This window comes from Taeniopygia guttata, chromosome 7, assembly GCF_048771995.1.
Source record: "Taeniopygia guttata chromosome 7, bTaeGut7.mat, whole genome shotgun sequence".
Taxonomy (NCBI): Eukaryota; Metazoa; Chordata; class Aves; order Passeriformes; family Estrildidae; genus Taeniopygia; species Taeniopygia guttata.
In genome coordinates, this window is record NC_133032.1 from 14355720 (window position 1) to 14373513 (window position 17794).

The 17794-nt window shown below is 37.4% G+C and overlaps 1 protein-coding gene across 14 annotated transcripts in view; it reads right to left on the reverse strand.

Annotated features, from left to right (window-relative positions):
- Positions 1–17794, reverse strand: part of LOC100224567 (sodium channel protein type 1 subunit alpha) — an 87705-nt gene that overhangs the window by 62558 nt on the left and 7353 nt on the right. The window contains exons 1-2 of one of the 14 annotated variants that reach the window (XM_072932174.1): positions 16082–16293; positions 15377–15456 (exon numbers count right to left, since the gene is read on the reverse strand). The exons of 11 other annotated variants lie outside the window; for them this stretch is intronic. The gene's annotated coding sequence lies outside the window, so the exon portion shown is untranslated. Of the gene's footprint in view, positions 1–5506; positions 5640–15376; positions 15457–16081; positions 16294–17794 lie in introns of those variants that run through there. 2 more of the 14 variants (XM_072932173.1, XM_072932172.1) reach the window with 2 other exon arrangements.

Consider the following 17794-nt stretch of genomic DNA (forward strand, 5'->3'; position numbering starts at 1 on the left):
ACTGAATTTAAAGAGGTAAATGCAGTCTCCAGCCAGTGCAGAGATCCCTAGGAAATGATCAGTCAGCCTATCAAGAGACTCAAGGGCCAAGGCAGGCCAGTAGTCACTGAAATAAGCCAGAGAGATGGAATGAACAAGAAGTAGGAATACAGTAGCAGGTAGGGGGCTGGGGGGAAACACATGAAAACGAATTAAAAAGTGACAAAAAGCTCCAGGAATTGAAGAAAGATGCTGGAAATTAGGAAGGAAATGGAGATTAAAAGTGGCTCAAGAGGAGATTGTAAATGACTGAAGAATTAAGGGAGAAAAGGAAGAATGGAAAAAGATTTAAAAAATAGGAACTCTGGAGGATTAGCAAAATAAAAATGACATGAAAACAAAGAAAAATAAAACACAGGTGTAAGAACAAATTACTGGCAAAGGAACAGAAAGGCAAGCAAATACTAATAGGGCTAACTTTCTACTGAGTAAATGTCAACATGGAAAATAAATTAGATGAGAAATAAAGGGAGAAGAAATAATAAAGCTGGGAAATAAAGAAGAAGGTCACAAGATTATATTAAGTAATAAATTACAAATTCTCTTGATCAGTAGTGCCAGGGTGAGCACAACATCTTAATCACATTTTTGTAGTGAGTACTAGAATGTAGCGTATAAAACAAAAAAGAGGGGTGAAAGTGTTTATGGTCTTCACAAACCCAAATGTCTTGATTTAAAAAAAAATGTTAAACCCCCCCATATTTCACACAGGTTTATAAGATCATCACCCACAATTTGAGGAATGACTTTCAAACAATCAAGCTGCTGTAAAAAAAAAATAACACTAACTATTCACCCATGTAGACACTCATGCCAAAACCAGTTCCGTACAGCTTTGCTTCTTTTCAAGGGAAAAGGAATTATACTGTTCTGTCTCCATTGGTGGGAGGGGGGAGGATATAAGAAAATGTACCTCAGCTAAAAGGGATTTAAAATCTTGACTTTCTCCACATAGCAAGTATCCTCTAGACAGTCCTCAGCTCCCTATGTCATGGTTCTGTTTACTTCTGTGAATTGCCACTTCAGTCACTTAACTATAAGTTAAGTGAAGATATAAACCCACTATTTGTGCACTCTGACACGGTTTCTTACTGTTCAATCACACCTTGTGGCTACAAGGAAAGAAGGAGAAAAAACTATCAGCCACATCACTGAATTTTCTGATCTCAAATTGATCCCCATGAGTGGCACCACAATTTGGAAGACAGATCTTGCACTAAGCTGTTACCCAAATGTTATGGGGACACAGCTGCAGGTGGATACCACCTGCTCTGTGGGCTTCAGGTAGATACAGAGACTCAAGAGGGACAATCAAGCCCTCTTTGTTCAACTTATTTGGCAAAAGATGGGACCTCCCTCTCCTCTCCCTCTCCGTCTCCCTCTCCCTCTCCCTCTCCTCTCCCTCTCCGTCTCCCTCTCCCTCTCCCTCTCCTCTCCCAGCAGAGATGAGATCTGAAACCACAGCGTGCTGTGTCAGGATCACCTTCTAGCTCAGTGAATGTCCCCACCTGGCATGCAGGACAAGGATGACCTCAGGATTTACCTGCAGGTGCACAGAAACAAAATGCTTCACGGCCATTAGTTATGTTGCAAAAGATTTGATTCAGCTACTGTGTTTATATACCAATTTTCAAATCAGCAAATGCTTTGGGCTTTTCTAAAAATATGTGTATTTCTTTATATAGAAAGGTACTCTACGTTATTTTTCTATAATTAATCCTAGAATATTCTCTAGTCTGTCAAATGTGCATGGAGCTAGCTAGCTACACCTTTAGATGTAACTAAATCTAAGTAGGCTGTACTTAACATCTTTCAGGAGGCTTTATGAAGATTGCCTACTTTTTATCCTCTGCTTAACAGATTAGAGGATGATATTCCAGATACCCCTTCCCCTTCTTCATACATTTCAATGATTATAAGTCTTCAGAATTACAAATAGAAATCTTCTATAAATTTAAAAGTCAATACTAAATACATACAGAATTTACTAAAGTTTAAATCCCAAATCACTTTCATTGCTCATATGGCAGTGCTTAACTACTAGGTTTGTCTTTCCTTTACGATAGTCAGTTGATTTACTCTCACTTATATGTGATGGGGATGGATAAAAATTGATACCAGACGAATTAATCTACTGCAATCCTTCTGGTTTCCACCAAGTGAGTTATTAAATATTAATTGAATAACTACAGGTTGCTTACAGGATCCAAATGGGCTTCTCTTTTTTTTTTTTTTCTTTAGCATAGCACTAGTCATTCAACATAGGAATGACTATAAGAATAACCAAAATATTAATTTCTTACTAAGTTGTTTCCTACTCTCCTATATGGAATGAGGGTTTTTCTTTTTTTTTTTTCCTTCTACATTTCTATGTCTGAGTGACCTTCTTATGAGCAGTGCAAAACATTTCAGATTTTGGAAAATATGATACTCAGAACATTTGAGAATAGAATCATTGTTTCTTCTGATATTTCCCAGGCAAAATAGATTCACATATACTTCGTGGTATACATAGTTGTAAGCCAGGTAACTGCAGAGCTCAGTGTGCAGGGATGGGACCATCTGCAGACCACAAGCAGAGTAAGTCAGGAGCTGTTCAGCTGCATGTGTGTAACTGCACAAAGCACAGCTGATCTGCCTACGTGTACCAAGTCTGGGGCAGCCAGAACTACCCTGGATTAGCTGTGCACACACACACCGGCTGGGTGATACACACACAGTCACTGCCCTCCTGGATGTGAGCTACTCTACCATCGAGTCATCTTACATCTAAGCATTCTTTGAGAATAACTAAGCTATCAAACACCCATAGAGCATCTATGATTTTTATAGTCTTCAAATTTCATCTGAATAATTTTTTCTAGGCAAGGTAAAGGGACATATTGGAAGTAGATACAATATGGTGCCTTGTCAAACAATGATTTCAAATCGGTTACGCACTACTTCTTGAAAAAGTCAATTAAACAATACATAACTCTCAGAAATAGAGACAAGCTTGAACAAGATTATTTCCTAATCTGAGATCATCTAGTTATTTCAGTTTGCATATCCTTCATACCTTTATAACAAGAGTTTCTGGAGTGTTTGGTCAGGAGGACCTTAGTGTACATGTAGAACTACAGTGATGCAAATACTTAAACTTCAGCAAGTGAATTTCTTTATATTATCCATACCCTCAAATCTGAAACTGAAATGTGCTTTGATGTTTCATATTCTGGTATAAGAGCCACTAATTAAAATTTAACTGCTGCAAAATAAAGATAAAGTAATGAATCTACATGTAAAGTCACAAAGCCCAGATCTCTGTTATAATTTGCATCATTTATTGGCACAGTTTCTCATTACTTTTGATTTATCAATGAGTCATTAGGATTCTTGTCTTCAGCATACTGCATAAATACTATTTACCTCCCTCAAAGTGTGGATCTGTGGGAAGAGAGGAAGAAAGTTGTGGGAAGCCACTACAGTTTGTACAGGCAGCGTCAGAACTAAGCCTGTGTCTGTCCTGTCAGTCTCAGTTATAGGGTTACTGCAAAGGTAGGTAGGACATCCAAAGCAACATACTTGGCAGAAGGGCAGGAATCAGGTTGGAATATTGGAACTATACAACTTTTTATGATTCCCTGTAGCTCACATATAAAATTAAATTTAATTCTCATGGACAGCTTTATACAGGAAACTTGCATTTTACCAGACTGATAATAGGATTCTCCCATATCTTTTTTCACCATCTTCTTGATGTTCCCTCTCAGCATGGATAATGCAGATCTGGCACAAGGTCTTGCTTGCATTACATTACTTAGACTTGGATAACTGCATTTATTTAATGCATATTAATTTTAAATAAAGGGTAGGTGCAGTAATACTGCAGACATCAGAATAGGGTACATAGATATGCACTGAGCTATATAAATAAATTATCTGAAATATTGGAAGCAATCCAACAGTACATACCAGCTTAAGTGGAAGTTATGCTTTGGAGCTGGATATTTCCATTACTTAACCTGACACACAGAAAGAGTTGCTGAAGGGGAGTGATGGGGGGAGAGGATGACTATTTAATTTGCCACAGAGTTGCAAACAGCCATGGGGTAGCTCTGTGATTCAGGAAGGTAATTCAGTGCTCAGTCAATGCAGCCAGAAAGCAGAACAGACAGGGATAGGAAATGCAGCTCATGTCTCTGATACGCACACTGTTGTACTATTGCTTAGCTTACTGTGCAGGAATGAAATCAAGATAAATGGGATAGAAAGAAGGTGTGTAAGAAAACATGGAATTGGCATCTTAAAGGTAAGCTTTGATTTGGGAAGGCGATCATGGCTTCTGATCCATGGCTCTTAGAACCATTTCTCTATTATGCCTAGTAAATTCACTTGAGAAAAGTCAGTTGAAAATCACCAGAGATATATTAGCTGAGAAAAAAATATCTAGCACTAACTATGGGAAAACAGGGTTTAGTTATAGTGTTCACTCACAACCAATTTCTTTAACACAGGAAGAAAATACAAGCATAAGTTTTGAAAAATAAAGCAAAGTAAAATAAGCCAGCCTTCCCCAACAAGATAACTAGCCAGCAAAACCCACATGCTGGTATAATCAGGATGCTCCCTGTGAGCTGTTTGCTGCTACCTTTTCTCCCACTAACACCTAGATTTTCAGTCCTGTTCTTGTGTCTTGTTCAGAGGAAATCAGAAAATCATATAATGTAGACACAGTATATTATCCATCTCTGTTAGTTATATATATGTATGCATTGTTGAATTGCTATTCCCAGCATATTTTTAAATTCAACTAATATATCTCTTAACCAAAATATAGCTACTAGGCTTGGCTTTAGATTAAAAAGAAATAGCTTGCTTCGGCTTACTGCTTTGTTAGTCTAAATCCAAGTCTAATTAACTGCAAACAAATCTTTTCTACTTCAGACAGCTAAAAACCCCAAAAATAATTATGCAGTTTCATAGAAAGAAAGAAAGAAAATATTTTAACGGGACAAGTCATAATGCAACTGCATTAGAACTCCATTTAAGCAGATGCATTTAATAGCTTAGAACTACTGGACTGCTACCAAGCTGAATGGATTCTCTGCTTACTTTGTTCCTGCAGCATATCTTGTGCAGCAAATGACTGCAGTACAGAGAAGCAATCTTTCTGCTTTCCTTCATTTGATCAGAGCACTGGCCCTTTTTACTGACAATCTACGTTACTAATTCAAGTTTAATTTTCTTAAACATCTGTTTCTTAAACATCTGTTTATATTTACATTAGCAAATACAACAGCATATTTCTTCAGTTAAAAAAAACAAACAAAGCCATGTAGGCTATGCAGTGTACATTACATAATGCTACTGATTCATTTGATATTAAGCTAAAATTGAATTTAAGACAAGATTTAAGTTCTGGTCTTGGCATATTGCCACACTTGGGAAAGAAATAAAAGTTGATGGAAAACAGATTGCTCCATACCCTGGAATGATGCAAAATTTGCAGAACTAACAAACCCAAAGACATTGCCATACTCAAATTAGTGGATTGCCTGACCCCATTAACAGCATTCAGGTACTTGCTGTCTCATATGACCAGTGGAAAGGCCAGAAGCCTGAAAGACATAATGACAAAAATTATTTACTTTCTAACAAATTTAGCAAGCACAGATTTCATTCTTGAGGTTTTCCTGGGTCAAGGAAGCAGATGCAGGAAGAACAGGAACATGTTTAACACACAAGACCACAGAGGAAAAAAAATCAATCATAATTAAGGAAGCAAAAAGAGTTTCTGTTTTTCATGCACAATGATGGGGCCACTGTGAAGTAATGAACCCCCCAAATTGTAGAAACTTGTACTTGTTATACAGCACAGAAGTCCAGATACCATATGACAGCAACTTTTGAAACTTTACCCTGTTGCTTTTACACCCTTCGCACTCAAAGCACGCCCCAGGACATGTCTGTGCGGACAGGAGGCAGCAGCAGCCCCAGCACCCCGTGTCAGGAGCTGGGGATCACTGCTGTTCCTGCACTGCAGCACCCAAAGGAGGGATCCATCCCACAGACTGTCTGTGAGAGAGGAGAGTGCTCAAGGAATGGGAGATGCACAAAGGAACTCTTCAGCCTAGGGAGCTCTACTGCCACTGCACGACTTTGGGATGGTTCTGTGGCCTCAATCCTTTCTGCAGCCCTCAGCCTGTCTCAGGTTTTATGAAGTGCAACAAATACACTACATGTGAATTAAGTGTTTTCCAAATGAATTAGTACTCTATAAGCTAATACCATGCAGCAGGTAACATAATTCTGTAAATACAGGACATTTGCATTTCTGTTTATGTGGGCAAGGCACTGCGCCTTGGTCACTGCCATCTTCTGATCCTGCTAATGCAGCTCCTCTGCAGTTCTCTCCTCATGTCCCTCTGCATTTTGTGATTCTGAACACACAAATCACTTGTACCAACAATAAGAGGATTCTGGTGTTTCCTTCGAACTTAATATTTACCTAATAATATGTGAGAAATGGCTTATTCCCGGATTGGCAAATTCACTTTACAGTAGCACAATTAGTATCTGTTCTTACAGATACTATTTTAGTTCACTTTGAAAACTATTTTATATATTTCATATAGTACTAAAAATAAAAATAAAATTTTAAAAAGTCACATCACTGCTGTAAAGAAACTTCTTCCAAAACACAGACCTGGTAAAAAATAGACAAGTAAATAACTCTCACCTATATCCTGATTAGGTTTGAACTGATTTTTAACAAACTTTGAATTAACAATGATAGTCCAATGTAATTTTGGAAAGTTTTCATTCAGTGGACATTCATGAGGCCATGATGTCCCAGCCTTGTGTCCAGGTATGTCTATACATGATGTGGACTAGAGACATGACAATGCTCAAGCCCTGGCACCTTGTCCTCAACAGGTAGGATAGCTTCAGAGTTCATTTATTCTATTGAATATTATATATTTAGCTTATTTTAAGATCTAAAAATCTCCTACATGGCACTCAGTATTTTCAGTTGCATAAAGGGGAAAACAATCTTGAAAGCTCCCAGAAAAAGCAGCCAAAACTGTATTCTATCACAAGCAGTTCTTGAGGCAACATGAACCTGCCTGTACTGCCTTTTACAGGCAGTTCTTCTGGACTTGGAGACAGTATGCTTTCAAACCTTCAAATCTGCAGATGTCTGAGCTTTTCCAGCAAAGCCCCTCTTGGGTTACTTTTGATTTTGTGCCCTGAACAGCAGACAGGCATGTTCACTGTGCAGGTAAATGGGTTTACACACCTGTGAAGTTTACCTTTTCAGAATATGATCAAAGCTGTCCAAACCACATGAACCTTGCTGAAAGTGGGAAAAATGGATAGCTACAGCTATTTTAGTCTCCAAACGTCTTTCAGAGTCATCCTGTTTATCCTATATGTAGTCCAATTGACCCAAGTTTTAGTTACTTCAGACTTCCCTCTGCTGCCATTGCTGGTGAAAATGTCTTCAATTCCTAGATGGAGTGATTCACCCCAAACTATGAGTGCTAGCACAGTAGCTCAGCACATGAAAGGCAACCAAGACTAAGGGCTGCTGAGGTTAGTGGAGCCTGTGCTACTAGCAGTCATAATGAATCTGACTCTTATGTGTGTCAAATGTCCTTGTCTAAGTTTTGGAGCCAAACTACATATCATATTATACTCCTGCTGCCATACATACCGAAGGTCTGTTTTCCATCATTCTTACAAAAAACCAAGAAAGTTTCTTTGCCCTTAACAAAAAATGCTGCCCATATTCAGAATTATTTTCTAGTTAGTTTCTTGGGCTCCATCATCCTGTATAAATTCGCAGAAAGCAAATGACTGCCTCTCATAGCCCCTTAGAAGCCTTTCTTCATTATCTCAAATTTAATTTTTTAGATGGTAACTCCATTGTTTAAATTTTCCATTTATATCAACACTGTAATTTTGAAGATTTCCAGTCATATGTAGGAGATACAAATATCTGTAAAGATCCCTTGTTTCACTTACACTCCTTTTAAACTCTTCTTTTTCAAGATACCTTCCAAAGCTCTTCAGTGATTCGTCTGCTCAGCTACCAAAACTACTTTATCACCTTAAAGAAGACCTTAAAGGTCTTCTTTCCCTCTGTGACATCTGAGAATTCTTCCTTATACTTAGTTTAGGAGACAGTATGCTTTCAAATATCATTCAAATATCATGGCTGGAGCAGGAATTCCCTCTCTCTCTGTGTTTGAATAGCACATTCAGACTGAGATCCTACATTCCCTGTCTGAACTGCCTACTGTAGACATCCAAAAGTTCCCATACGTCATTCCAAGGCAGCCCACAATGTTGGCCACAAATTGAAATAGAATAACCTGGATGTTAAGAAGTGTTAAAATTCAAGCGTGCATACTTCAGATGAGCAATATGAAGGAATGGGCTCAGAATTGAGTCTGGCACAGCCAGAGAGCAGGAGGTTTTTAATAACAAACTTCCTGAAACTTCCAGAAGTAAAATACACCCTACAAACTGCAATATGGAATTTTAACAGGGATAACATACGAATGTCTCAGAAAATCTGAAATCTGTCTTGTTGTATTCCTCCAAAGCAGTTAATAAATACTGCTTCAGTAAAGCTATTTGAATTAAAAGCATAACACAGAGAAACACAGACCTGCAGATCTCTAAAGAGAAACAGCTTACTTTGTGGACTTCACTTCAGAATGCTGCTAATCACAGTGGCATTGCCCCCAGCCATTATTTAGCCATCTTCACAATCTTCTCACATGAAAGACAGAAAATGCCCCATATCTCCTATCTGAAACTTATCTGAACAGACAGCTAAAGGCATAAGCTATGCTTTTCCAAAGTGCTAAGTAATCAAGAATTCACATAGAAGTCAATACAAAATTCTTGTCTCTCTGCATGGAGGCATTGTATTTTTTGCCTAAGCACTAAGATACAGACTTAAATATATAAGCTTAGATGCATCATATGAAATTTCAGCCCTAATATCATAGTCAGTCTTACTTTAATCACAAGAGGAATAAAACCTCTTCCCTAAACTGACCAGTTTCCTGCATTTCAGAATTCTGCAAAGCACAGAGCCCCGAGAAATAATTGCCATTGCTAAGACCTGCAGAGAAATATCATGTGCAAGGCAATAAAAGGAAAAGGAAGAAGAAATTTTGAGTAAAACACTATTAGAGAGTTAAATAGAGCTTACTGTCCTAAAGACAGATTGCTTTGAAACAAAGAAATATCTTTTAAAAATAAAATTTGGTGGTTACTACTCCCCTGCATTTTAAAAACTTGATTAATTTGGATTTCCTCAGCCTTTATTTTTTTCTCTTCCCCCAAAACTCATTGTTATTGTCTAGAAATTAGGCACGTAGACAAAAGAGCAGGTATTGTACCAGCTACTTTTCTTTCTCTTCCTAGCAAATCTTCTATTTTATCACTCTCTACTCTTGGGCAGTAAGCATTTTTGTTTCTCCCAGCAGAACCATTAAATATTATTTAGTGCTGGTTCAGTAGTAGTCTGAACTTAGACTTCACAGATGTACAGAAACCTGCTTGAGGGGAAAGCAGAGGGCAGGTCTGAGGTCGATGCCCACAGGTGCCAGGCTGGCAGGCAGGCTGTGCAGCAGCTGGACAGCACAGCAAACCACAGTAACCCACAGCAAACCACCAGCTGCACTGCCTGAGAGAGCAGAGCTCAGCAGGCTGCAGCACAGGCTTCCCATGAACTGTACTAATCCCTGGGATTAGCACTACCTATAGCATTTACCAGTTTTTTAAAAACTCCCCCCAGAATGTGTGTGCCCTTCCAAGCTGCTGGACAGGGCCTGCGTGGGAAACACAGTGCTGGCACCACTGCTACCAGACTTATAAGAAAAGAGCTTCAAAAATTATTTCTAAATAAAAACCTTAAAATATTGTCTGAATAAAAGTAGTCTTCAGCTTGATTTCTATTTCAAAGGTCCTCACAGTAATTAAGACTTTTTTCCTTGTTTCCTTGCACATCTATATCAGTAAAGCTGAAAACTTCTGTCTACTCTATGACCCACCCATGAAATATGACAACTCAGAGCAGGTACACTCCTCATACCTCACAATGCAACACCATACCTACATTAGCATTTCCAAATGTTCTAATATATCTTTCTATTGAAAGAAATAGGTTTATAATTTTATATATTTAATATAGACTTCACATATCTTATATATTATATATAGTGAGAAAAAATATATATATTCATTTTTTTGTCCTTGGTGCATAGCTGTTCCTTATTAGAAATGAACAGGCTGGTGACAGCCTCCACCCAGCACCCTTAGGATGTGGTTTTGTATTATAGGGTCATAAAGGCTGAAGAGGGGAGGCACTTCTGGAGATCTGCTCTTATGTTAGAATAAAGACATTTTGTAAAATTTTCTCAGATATGTCGCTCAGGTGGGTGGAAATTCTGCTTCTATAAAATGTTGCAGGCAATTTTATACTTGCCATCAAAAGCAGATAGCAATAACCTGAAATAATATCTGGCAAATTTTCTTAATCTGGGTGTGCCTGGAAAACAGAATTTACATAACTCCACAGTTCCAGAAACAGTTCTATAGAGTATACTATTTTTCAGCACATTTTAAGTATATTCCATACATGTTTCTTTTCTCTGACCCTATATATATATCATACTCATTCATTAAACAAAACCACTTTAGTTTACCTTTAAATATCAATGCATTTTTAATGATTCATGTAAACTGGTTTCCATGTAAATATTCAGAATTATTAAAAAAAATAATTTTGTCTCATTCAAGTGCAGTTTGGCATCTCATTTCACAAGATGCTTTCTAAATGGGTTTTGCATTTCCTGTAATTATTTATTAGCATCTTCCACACTATAATAAAGAATCTCTCTGAAGATGTGTCCTTCCATAAAATTGACTTTAATGGAAGAAAAAGAAGATATACATTTCAGATTTCTTTTTTTTTCCAACTATTAACTGTTTCTAAAGGACACTCAATACAGTATTGCACTGCTTCCTTTGCAATTGTTAATTCAGAAGTTGCAACATTTTGTATCTATTCAATTAACATGTTGTACTAGTTTGTGGATTTATTTAGCTTATTCTAAAACCATAACCTAAAAAAGGAATCTGCTCATGAAAATTTAATTATCTCTTCCTAGGTAGCAATATATTTTACATTATATATATTTATATAGACAATATTTTTTTTGTTTGCTCCATAGCTTAGAAGCCAGTTAATCAGTAGTCAGAAATACTCCTGGATCTGGGGACACAATTCCCTGTCTTGCTAAAAAGAGCTGATCCTGATGCAGTTCTCACTCATTTTGGTCAGTAGTTTCCTTACTAGCAGTTTCCAAGGAGTTTGGGAACACTCCTCAAGAGTCAGCTCCCCCAGCAGTGCTCTGCTGACAGCAGCCACTGGAGTGGGGAACACCAGACCCTTGCAGGCACAGGCCAGCACAGTGCCAGCTAGTCCTGGTCTTAACTGAGCCAAAATGAGTAAAAAAAAAAAATTACATTGTAATACATAGATAATTTTTCTTGGAGTGAAAATTTTTCTTTCAGATAAGATGCTTCATTAATTTGGAGTAGTTGATTTTGCAGTATTTTGTTCTGAGGCAATATGAACTTTTGAAAACATAATAAAGGGTCATCCTTTCTGGTTTATCCCCCCTGTGTGTGTAAAGAGAAAATGACTTGAACTGAAGGCAAAAATACACAGATGCAAGGTTTCTAGGTTACACTTGGATCACACAGTTCCCATTTAAGAAAAAATATTAATTTGTTGTCTAACTTCTTTTTCAATTAAGCATTGTCAATGTACCCAGTATGGAGTTCTGAACAGCTCTCTGTTCTATCCATCACTGTACATTTTAAGTTTTTTATATATATATATATATATGTGGCATTATTTATGTTTCAGACTGTATCAAATGTATCAGACTGGATTTCTCAGCTGTGAAAAATACTGAATATGAACATTAAAAATAGAACTTTGAAATGGCTCTGGTACACTCACTTTATTTAATCAGATTCAGAAGTGCCCTAGTTCTTTCTATAAAGGAAAACTATAAAACTATCAATTTAAAAATCTTTTTAATTAAATGTGTACTATTCTCCAGACAGTATGGAAATTTGATCAGATTTGCAAATATCCATTTTCTACTCCTTGTTACACACTTCCTGTGCTCACTAGTAAAGACTATGTAATCTAAAAGAACACTAAGAAATTAAGTAACTTTTAAGGACATATTTTCTACTTTTTCTTGATACATTTGAAGCATTGCAGAGTGCTTATACCATAGGATAAATATTTTCAGGGGATGTTTGTATACTTTCATGCAATCCTAGTAAAGACAACTTTTAGTGGGTCTGTTTTGGACCCTGTATAATTTATTGTACACTGCCTGTTCTATCTCAGATATCTACTTCTTTTTGTAGACTCAGAAAAACTGGGTTGGAAAAGAAGAGATCAGAGGCCACCTAGTTCATCTTGCTGCCCAAGACAAGACTGCTATACCTATTTTCCAACAGATGTTTCATCTAACCTCTTCCTACAGACCTTCAGGACAAATTTCACAGATTCTTCTGACATTCTATTACAGCCCTCCACTATCTGCTTTAGTAAAATGTTTGTTCTCATATCTCATTGGGTGAGCCCATTTCTTCAATCTTCACTTCCTGTCCCACCCACTCTGGCCATAGAGAGCACAAATCTCTTCTGAGACTAAAAATATAAGGGTTTTGTCCTTTTCTCAGGGGCTTGTGGAAAAAAAAGAGGAAATCAATTTTAAAAGGGATGGAAACACCTTAAAATAGACCACTGGAAGGATGGTTAGAGATCCACTAGATACTGCTGAGGCAGAAAGCAATGGAAACCTGGGTTCTGAAAATGAAACATAATGAGAATTTCATTGCAGAAAGAGGAAGGAGAGAGAGAACTTCTGGGTCTGACAAATTACAACAATAAATAGCAGGGTAGATTAATCAGAATTGTGGATTTTCAAATGATATTTAATACGACAGGGAAGGTTTCTACCCAGATTTTCTTAACAAGTGCAAAATAAAATCACAATTTTTTTTCAGAGCTAAAAAGAATTTTAGAAGAGCACAAAAGGGGACCTGAACACCACACACTGGTGAAACTAGAAGAGATAGAAATAATGACTCAATAATTAGTACAAGACAGCAATCCTAAAGACACTGAACACCCATGTATTTAGTAAAATATCATCGTGATTTTTTCAACAAATATAACTCATATTGAATAAAAAGAGATCAGTGTATTTTACAGAAATTTGACTAATCCCCAGTATGGAAAGAGTGATGATTTCTATGTCCACATTTGCTATTTAATTAATTTCTTCACTCATACCAAATTTTCAGTTGCTTACATCCAACTTCTATGTGTTTTTATGAATATAATCTACAAAGAATAAGCCTACAACTAGAAAAATGGAAGTAATATAGCAGAATTATTGAGCTTTTGGAAAAAATATCTAGAGAATTTGAATTATATTGCCCATCTCTCTACAATATTATGCTCAGTCAGAATAAACAGTGTAGATTTTAATGGTTCAAATTTACTTTTTTCCACACATCTTAGAATAGTTCAGCTTTAGGATTTTTTTCTCTTGTAGCAATGTGATCTCTTAAGTGCTCTAAAGTGTTATGCTAAAAAAAGCCTAATGGTATTCCTTCTCTACTATGTCATACTGTCTCCGTAACAGTGGTTGTCTTAGTTTAGAAGTGTGAATAAATATTGTTCAATTTTTAATTAGTTTTTTCTTCTGCTGTAGTCATTTTGGCACCAACAGAAAGTCTACAGGTCAAATACAGGACTCTTGAGGAATCCCACTGCCTCCCACCTACATAAGCTGTCATCAATGAAGAAAAATAAGACAGAATATGTTTCTGTTACTGGAAAACAATCCATAATTCTCTTCATTATATTTAGTCCAAAAGACAAAATATGTTTTCTCACAGATGAGCTGGGACTGGAGTTTATAAAATTAATAAAATGAAGGAAAAGAAATTAATCCATAAGAGTGATACAGTTCTAAATGCACATAGAAAACTAAGATCAAGATTTCTGCTTCTTCTCAAAAGAATTTGCAATGTACCCACTTCTCCTGATTATTAGCAGACTATTTCTCCTAAGTAAAGGAGGAGAACACTCACATGTAGTTAACCTCATTTCTCCAAATTCAGTGCAAAGCTATGTGGGTTTGCCCAATAAATATGGTGTGTTCTGTAATGAATGTCCAAAACTCTGGAATTAGGATTCACATGCTGGAAGGATGCAGTGAATGTGGATAGCAGCAGCACTGCCATCCTTAAAAGTCAACAACAGCCAGTTGTCCTGGCATTGGGTAGTGCATTGAGTGTATATTCATAAATATTGTGAAGGTTTTCTAGGTCATGGCCTTCTTCATTTTAAGAATAAAATAATCTGTAATTGATTCTAGCTTCTGAGCTGTTGATGATTACAACTTCTGAAACTTCAAAGCAAGTTTAGGTTTTTATATGATAATTTCAACAAAGTTCTCAGTGACCAATAATAACTACCCTTGCCCCTATATAACGTACTCTCTCAAGCAGATGATAGGATATATATTTTCTTGATATACATTTATCGATATCATTTTTCTGTAGGTCATCATAGACTTTTAGATTTTTTAAATTTTTGGTACCAGATGGTTTGCAAATTGTGGTTGTTTTCCTAGAATTTCACTAGAATTATTCTGATTAGACTATGCCTTATGCAAGCTCTTAATTCCCCTAATTCCCTGCCCCACTCCCCTTGATACCTCCTTTAAAATAATGAAAACTTTCTGACAAACTGAAGACAGCCAGTTTAAAGCTGCTTGTCTCTAACTTGCCTCCCAGTGTCTAAATACTTCAGCAAATATTCAAGATCACACAAACTAGGCTCAGCAGAATAAAGTATCAGGGTGTCAGTCTTGACAGCAATCCTGTTATTGTTTTGCATTAGATTTCAGAATAATTTTTAGCACAGCCTTTTTTCTTTTGTATTTGACATCAACACATTGGTCCGGCATGAAAAACACAATAAACAAGGTAGGTGCAGTTCAGAAATGCAACACTAACATCAGCCAATATAGCTCAGGAGTCTGACACCATAACCACAAAATAAGCATTTCTGTAAAAAATAGAGTTGAAGAGGTTCTCAGTAATGACAGAAAACACCAACCCATTTTCAAATACTGCTGAGTCAGTAACAACAGCTCTCTCAAAGCAGGGCTGAACAAACAGCCCAGTCCCAGGTAATTAGCACAGTGGGATCCTTTTAAACACATACCTCAGGCAAGCAGCAGAGAAGAAATCCATTTGAGAAAAGATGCTGACAGAGCTTGAAGTCCACCTGGCAAATTTCTTGTGCTGTTTGAAAAAGCAAGATGGTTCAGACAATGAACCAGACATATCTACAGCCTCAGAGGCACTCCTGGTCAGTGTGCAAACCAAGGTAAGCACTGCCAGCAGTGCACCTGATCAGAAAGACTGAGGGCAGAGGGAGGGAGGGAGAAAAGAGAGGGCTGCCTTTCTTCCTTTGGTAAAACATTTGTGTGAAGAATTTAGCCTTTAAGCAGTGCTTCTCTATGGGAATGAAAAATGTACATTCCTGCAGTGCTTGCTTTAGACTTTAATGTGTCTTCCATGAGGAGGAAAAATACGACCTCTCTTATCTTCCAAAAAGTTCAGGGGAAAATATGTAATAATATAAACAAAATCACCCTCCAGCAAAAAGGCAAACACCCAAAACTATAAGGCCACTGGAACACATCTTGTAACAAAATGCTGAGATGCCAAAAATAACTGACTGCAGCTTGAAAAACATTTTTGAAGCAAAATACCCAAATTTCTCCTTAATTATATGCTTAAAAGTAACTATAAAGCAAGCATTCAAAAAAAAAAAAGAAAGGGGAGGGAGGTTGGGGTGGGGAATCCATGCTGACTGCTCACATAAATGCACTAAAGTCTAGGATTTACCTTCCTTCTGGCTTACCTGATAAAACTGGAATTTCAAAAGCATTATGATAAAAAAAGTCAAAAAACCTCCAGGAGATAGTGATGATGAAATGCTTGAAATGCTAATAAAGGTATTCAGATTCTAAGTTCCAAAAGATTAAAAAGTGTTATAAATTGCTGCATTCTCATTGAGAAGGGAAAAATAAAAAGACCTCTGCAGTATCCTCTCTGCTTTGTTCTCAGCATCCTGTTCTGAGGCTCACTCTATGGTACCTATTACAAATCAGCAAATAGCAAGGGAAAGAAAATAGAGGGGGGAAGGGAGGAGGGTGAAGAGAGACAGAAAGGAGGGTAGAGATAGAAAGAAAAGGGGGAAAAAAAAAAGATACTAAGGCATCACCTTAAAGGACAGCCCCATCTATCGGTAAAAGCAAAGAACCGCTGTAAAAGACCGCTTTTATAGAGATTTCCTGACCTAAACGAGACTGAAAATCTGCAACTCCGTTATCCTTCAGGGAGGGACAAAGGGCAGGGATAGCGCTGAGAAGTAGATTTCTTTATCCAGTATTAAATGAGCTAAGGTTTTCAGTAATTTAAATTTCTTTTCAGTTAATTACTTGTCTCTGAAACGTGTGAAGAAAATAGTTTGCATTAGTCTCAGCCCCTTGCGAAAGCACCAGAAACCTTTCCAGGTCAGCCTCTGACATGTCACAGATAAATGCTACCTGTCCTCTGTCTCTCTGTCTCATTTTACACCTGCCCACTGAGGTCTGGTGGGAGATTCAACCTCATAAGTCATGAGTTCAGTCACCAAAAAAAAGGGTTCTGAGCCCGAGTCCCGTGACGGGTCCATCCATCACAGCCTGCACTGCTAATCACGCCGCTGGTGCGACTGCCACGTCAGCTCTATGCATCCCCATGGATGCAGATGGCAGCTGCACAGCCAAATCCGGAACCTAGACAAAAAAAGGCTCCTTTTTAATATTCAGGCTCCTAAGTAACAGTAACTGCTAACACAATGAACCCCATCTGCATTGGATCAGCCTCAGCTGGAGCTAAATCAGACAGCATTCTGTATTTCCTATTTTGCTGTAGTGACCAATGAAATAAAAGTGGGGATGGCCACGAGTGAACGCTTGTGCAAGCCCCAGTGCCTGCCATGCTGGGCAGGGGTGGGCACAGACTGGGAGGAAAGGAAAGGAGAAGGCAGTGACTGCCAAGGTGAGAGGTGTGTGGAAGGAAAGCTAAAAATACCATTGCATTTCTTTCACTGCTCAATACCATTTCTGCATCTAAAGATGGAAGAATATGAATCTAATTAATACCTGTGGGCAATGAGGCATATCTAAAACAGACACTTAATGTTAACCTCCGATTCAGTGACCTCAAGCAGCTTTAATTAATTTTATGCCTTAGAGTCAAATCCAATATTCTGACATGGGTTTTTTTTCTAGTATTTTTACATCATGATGTTTTGATTGCTTAAAGTTTGCTTGAATCCAAGCTATGTGAATCAGAATTTTTCCACCTCCCAGTGGTGACCTGAGGTTCTTGTGCCTTCACCAGAAGCACTTGGAATTCTCTCAGTATAACACCTAATTTTCAAGGATTTATCAGAACAGAATGTTATGAACAATTGTTCTAATAATGAAATCTAATCACACAATTTTTAAATATGTTGTCTTCAAATATTGCAGTGATTAAAAGGACACCACAAGCAAGTATATGACGCTAAATATTTAGTTAAAAC